Source organism: Hevea brasiliensis, chromosome 3 (genome assembly GCF_030052815.1).
Source record: "Hevea brasiliensis isolate MT/VB/25A 57/8 chromosome 3, ASM3005281v1, whole genome shotgun sequence".
NCBI classification, from domain to species: Eukaryota; Viridiplantae; Streptophyta; class Magnoliopsida; order Malpighiales; family Euphorbiaceae; genus Hevea; species Hevea brasiliensis.
In genome coordinates this window covers 14,849,611-14,855,626 of record NC_079495.1, presented here as the reverse complement: position 1 = coordinate 14,855,626, position 6,016 = coordinate 14,849,611, and the positions used below count along the sequence as shown (strand labels likewise).

Genomic DNA, 6,016 nt, shown 5'->3' with positions numbered 1-6,016 from the left:
AAGGCGAACAAAATGTAGATCAGGCTGGGGGTGATCCTCCAGCCGAATGACTAGTACAAATTCTTGAAATGAAATGAAATGAAATGCCTCTTTTGTTCGATGAATAGCTGTGATCGGAAAGTTTTCTAAAACTTTTTGAACACTTGATTGTCTGAGTATGTTGAAATAAGTGAAAGTGATTATTAACCAAAGTGTGAGAGATCGGAAAACACAATGAGCATGAGATCGGTAGAGAACCAACTTGATTAAAATTGAAAATTTGGCTTGGACATTTAAGATCGGGATCTTCCTTAAATCGGAATGGAACCTTTGATTATTCCTAAACTTTTGAAAGGGAGATCGGCAAACTGGTAACAAAGATCTAGTGTCGGTTCAATTTCTTTTGTGAAAAGAGATCAGGAATACACTTGACTGGTCAGGAAATTCGGCAATGGGTCTGAGAGATCGGTAAGTGACTTAATAGACCGGTGAGGCTTTAACTGATACGAGGGCTTAGCGTTGGTTCAAATCTCTGTGAAGAGAGATCGGAAATGTGGCAAGGAGAGACTTAGTGCCGGGGCTCGGTTTCAAAGTTTATTGATTTCTGGGGATCGGCCAAAATATGGTGTCAACAGCTGCCCCTCTTTACATAATTTCTATTAAAGGGAAAAATTTTCCTGTGTAGGAATTATGTAAAGATTCAGACCCATATTTTGGACGATTAGGTGTTCGAAGTTAGGGAACTAAAGCCTACCTTAATTAATAACCTAGAGATTTAAAATCAACTTGGATAAAAATCAACTTAGATCAAGGAACCAGAGGTTGATAGTAGGAAATGTAAATCGCATGAAATTAAAATCAACTTAGATCAATGAACCAGAGGTTGATAGGAAATTTAAATGCAGGAAATTTAAAATCAACTTAGATCAAGGAACCAGAGGTTGATAACAGGAAATGTAAATCGCATGAAATTAAAATCAACTTAGATCAAGGAACCAGAGGTTGATAACAAGAAATTTAAATTGCAGGAAATTAAAATCAACTTAGATCAAGGAACCAGAGGTTGATAACAGGAAATGTAAATTGCAGGAAATTAAATCAACTTAGATCAAAGAACGGGAAATGTAAATTGCTGGAAATTTAAAATCAACTTAGATCAAGGAACCAGAGGTTGATAACAGGAAATGTAAATTGCATGAAATTTAAAATCAACTTAGATCAAGGAACCAGAGGTTGATAACAGGAAATTTAAATTGAATGAAATTTAAAATCAACTTAGATCAAGGAACCAGAGGTTGATAGCAGGAAATTTAAATTGCAGGAAATTAAAATCAACTTAGATCAAGGAACCAGAGGTTGATAACAAGAAATTTAAATTGCTGGAAATTAAAATCAACTTAGATCAAGGAACCAGTGGTTGATAACAGGAAATGTAAATTGCAGGAAATTAAAATCAACTTAGATCAAGGAACCAGAGGTTGATAACAAGAAATTTAAATTGCAGGAAATTAAAATCAACTTAGATCAAGGAACCAGAGGTTGATAACAGGAAATGTAAATTGCAGGAAATTAAAATCAACTTAGATCAAGGAACCAGAGGTTGATAACAGGAAATGTAAATTGCAGGAAATTAAAATCAACTTAGATCAAGGAACCAGAGGTTGATAACAAGAAATTTAAATTGCAGGAAATTAAAATCAACTTAGATCAAGGAACCAGAGGTTGATAACAGGAAATGTAAATTGCAGAAAATTAAATCAACTTAGATCAAGGAACCAGAGGTTGATAACAGGAAATGTAAATTGCAGGAAATTAAAATCAACTTAGATCAAGGAACCAGAGGTTGATAACAGGAAATTTAAATTGCAGGAAATTAAAATCAACTTAGATCAAGGAACCAGAGGTTGATAACAGGAAATTTAAATTGCAGAAAATTAAAATCAACTTAGATCAAGGAACCAGAGGTTGATAACAGGAGATGTAAAATGCACTTACAAAGCAAGCCTAATCCGGACACAAGAAGTTCTTCCCCAATGAAGTGTACTTAACAGAATCTCGAAGGCCAGTGATGAATGGAGGACGAGTTGCAAGACTAGACCTATGACCCCATTTCTTCAAATGCCCCTTTTTTCTCCCGGAAGTGCCCTTGCGGGGTTTTCACTTCCCCTTCGTCTATATGACTAGAAGCGCCCTCCCGGGTTTTCACCTCTAGTTCCCATTTTTTTTTTTTTTTTTGGTGCCCTTTCGGGTTTTCACCCCTATTTTCTTTTCTTTTTGTGTACCCTTTCCCTGGCCATTCCCTGCAAATCTCATACTAAAGTACGTGGTTATCAATTGTCAAATCTTAATCTTATGGCAAAAATTTTAACTGATCAATAGCACATTAAATAACGAGATTGCAAAAAGATAATGTTAAAGAGGGAGTATAAAGGGAAGATAAAAGTATAGGAAATGAGGTATGACTTTATTATAGCTTTAATAAAAACAAAGATAGAGTTTCGAAGGAAAAGAAAGGGTACAAGGATAGATCTCACATAGTCCTTGTGGTTAGCTTTGAAGTCCCTTAACTGCCATTATTCCAAGTTCTCTGAAGTTTCATACCGTGACGGTTTCTCTCCATCCTCGGTTCCATGCCCCATTCCTTATTTTTCCCTTTTGGTTCTTGGGGTGCCCTTTCGGGTTTTCACCCATAGATTTATTTATTTATTTTTTTTTTTTACTCACCCTTTCAGGACGCCCTTTCAGGTTTTCGCCCTTCGCTCATTTTTCAGAAAGCGCCCCTTCGGGGTTTTCGCCTTCTTTCACACATTTTGCTAGGAGCACCCTTTCAGGTTTTCACTCCTACCTTTTCTTTTTTTTTTTAGGCGTAGTATCTCTTGACGGTGTCAGCATTCAGAGGTCTTGGAGATTCTTCACCGTCCATGTGGGTCAAGATCAAGGCTCCTCCAGAAAATGCCTTTTTAACCACATAAGGTCCCTCATAGGTTGGTGACCATTTGCCCCGGGGATCATTTTGATTTGGCAGCACTTTCTTTAGAACTAGGTCCCCGGGTTGGAATTCGCGTGGGCGAATGCTTTTGTCAAATGCCCTAGCCATTCTCCTTTGGTATAATTGCCCATGACATGCCGCTGTTAACCTTTTCTCATCCAGCAAGTTTAACTGATCCAACCTTGACTGGATCCATTCCGACTCATCAATCCCTGATTCCTTCAGAATCCTTAGGGAAGGAATTTCAACTTCAATAGGTAATACTGCTTCCATCCCGTAAACCAGTGAGTATGGGGTTGCCCCGGTTGAGGTTCTTACAGAAGTCCGGTATGCGTGAAGAGCGTAGGGAAGCATATCATGCCAATCCCTATATGTGACCGTCATTTTCCGGATTATCCTCTTGAGATTTTTGTTTGCGGCTTCCACCGCTCCATTCATCTGGGGACGGTATGGGGAGGAATTGAGATGTCGGATTTTGTATTGATCACACAATTTTTGAATCTTTGGACCATTAAGATTCTTGGCGTTGTCAGTGACGATTTCATTGGGGAGACCATGCCGGCAGATGATATTGTTTCTGAGGAATTTGAGAAATGTGTTCTGTGTAATATGGGCATATGACGTGGCTTCGACCCATTTAGAAAAATAGTCGATTGCTACCAGGATAAACCTGTGCCCATTGGATGCCTTAGGGTTGATGGGACCAATAACATCGATGCCCCACATTGCGAAAGGCCATGGTGAGATAAGGTTGAACAACTTGTGAGGTGGAACATTTATCGGATCCGCATAAATCTGACACTTATGGCACTTTCGGAAATACTCGATGCAATCTTTTTCCATTGTGGTCCAAAAATACCCACGTCGCATGATTTGCTTAGCCATCATATGCCCGTTGGCATGGATTGCACAATTTCCTTCATGGGTCTCGAAAAGGATTCTCTTCGCCTCTTTTGCATCCACACATCTCAACAATTCGCCGTTGGAGCTCCTCTTGTATAGGGTTTCTCCACTGGGGAAGTATCCCAATGCTAATCTCCGAATCATCCTTCTTTCGTTTATGTTTGCCCCTGAAGGGAATTCTCTGGTTCTGCAGTAGGCCAGGATGTCATGATACCAAGGCTTACCATCGGGCTCTTCTTCAATCATGAGGCAATAAGCTGGCTCATTCCTTGCCTTAATCTTCAATATCTGAGTCATCTGTCCTTCTTCGATTTGAGCCATAACAGCTGGAGTAGCTAAGGCATCAGCAAATTGATTCTTGTCTCGACTAAGGTGAGTGAAAGAGATTTCTTCGAATTTTTTAATCAGCTCCAGTAAGTACTTCTGATAGGGGATCAGCTTCGGATCCTTAGTTTGCCATTCTCCTTTGACTTGATAAATAATCAGGGCTGAGTCTCCATATACTTCCAACTTCTTGACTTTCATCTCAATGGCGGCTTGTAAACCCATCACACAAGCTTCATATTCTGCGACATTGTTGGTACAATCAAACCTCAACTTGACAGCTATCGGAAAGTGTTTTCCATCTGGGGATACCAGTACAGCTCCGATCCCATTACCGGACAAATTGACAGCTCCGTCGAAATACATTTCCCATACATCGGCTGGCCCCTCTTCTTCGCAGTCTACTTCATTAATATGCTCATCAGGGAACTCAAAATCCAGAGCTTCATAATCCTGGATAGGATTTTCTGCTAGAAGATCAGCGATCACGCTACCTTTCACCACTTTCCGGGTCATGTAAACAATGTCATATTGGGAGAGTATGACCTGCCATTTGGCTATCCTTCCTGGCACAAATGGGCTTTCGAATACATATTTGATAGGATCCATCCTGGAGATGAGCCATGTCTTGTGATTCAACATGTAGTGTTTGAGGCGATTTGCTGTCCAAGCTAACGCGCAGCAAGTCTTTTCTAAGAAAGAGTACCTTGACTCGCAATCGTTGAACTTCTTGCTCAGATAATAGATAGCCCTCTCCTTTCGACCAGTATCATCATGTTGCCCCAAAACACATCCCATTGAGTTTTGTTGGACCGCCATATACAGAATCAGAGGCCTTCCAATCAGGGGTGGAACCAATACTGGTGGGTTGGACAAGTACTGCTTGATTTTCTCGAAAGCCTCTTGGCAAGCTGAATCCCATTGGGTGGAATTGTTCTTCTGGAGTAGTCTGAAAATAGGCTCGGCCTTGGCAGTGAGATTAGAAATAAATCTCGAGATGTAGTTCAACTTTCCCAGAAAACTGCGCACCTCCCTTTCTGTTTTTGGGGATGGCATTTCTTGAATAGCTCGAACTTTGTCCGGATCAACTTCTATTCCCCTCTCGCTTACTATGAATCCCAATAACTTTCTAGATCTGGCTCCGAATATGCATTTGGCAGGTTCAGCTTCAGCTGGTATTTCCTGAGCCTCTCAAATACCTTCCTCATCACCTGCACGTGGCTCTCTTCTCCCCTAGATTTAATGATCATATCATCCACATACACCTCTACTTCTCTATGCATCATGTCGTGGAATAATGTGACCATTGCACGCTGGTAGGTAGCACCAGCATTCTTTAACCCGAAAGGCATGACCCGATAGCAAAATACTCCCCATTGAGTGATGAAAGCAGTTTTATCCTTGTCTTCCTCGTCCATTGGGATCTGATTGTACCCTGATGCCCCATCAATACACGAACACCTGCCCAATCCCGCGGCATTGTCTACCAACACATCAATGTGAGGGAGAGGGAAATCGTCTTTCAAGCTTACTTTATTAAGATCCCTGTAGTCAACGCACACCCTGACTCTCCCGTCCTTCTTCATTACTGGGACGATGTTAGCTACCCATTGGGGATATTTGACTACTTCCAGGAACCCAGCGTAATACTGTTTCTTGACCTCATCCCTAACTTTGAGCAGTGTGTCAGGATTCATTCTTCTTAATTTCTACTTCACCGGGATCGTTCCTGGGATTAGGGGAATTTTGTGCGTCACTATATGGGGGTCCAAACCAACCATGTCATCATAGCTCCAAGAAAATACGTCTAGGAACTCCCTG

The 6,016-nt window shown here is 40.8% G+C and overlaps 1 pseudogene; it reads right to left on the bottom strand.

Moving 5' to 3' along the window:
* Nucleotides 1-2,851: 2,851 nt before the first annotated feature.
* Nucleotides 2,852-5,751, bottom strand: LOC131178495 (uncharacterized; annotated as a pseudogene).
* Between the last annotated feature and the right edge of the window lie 265 nt (nt 5,752-6,016).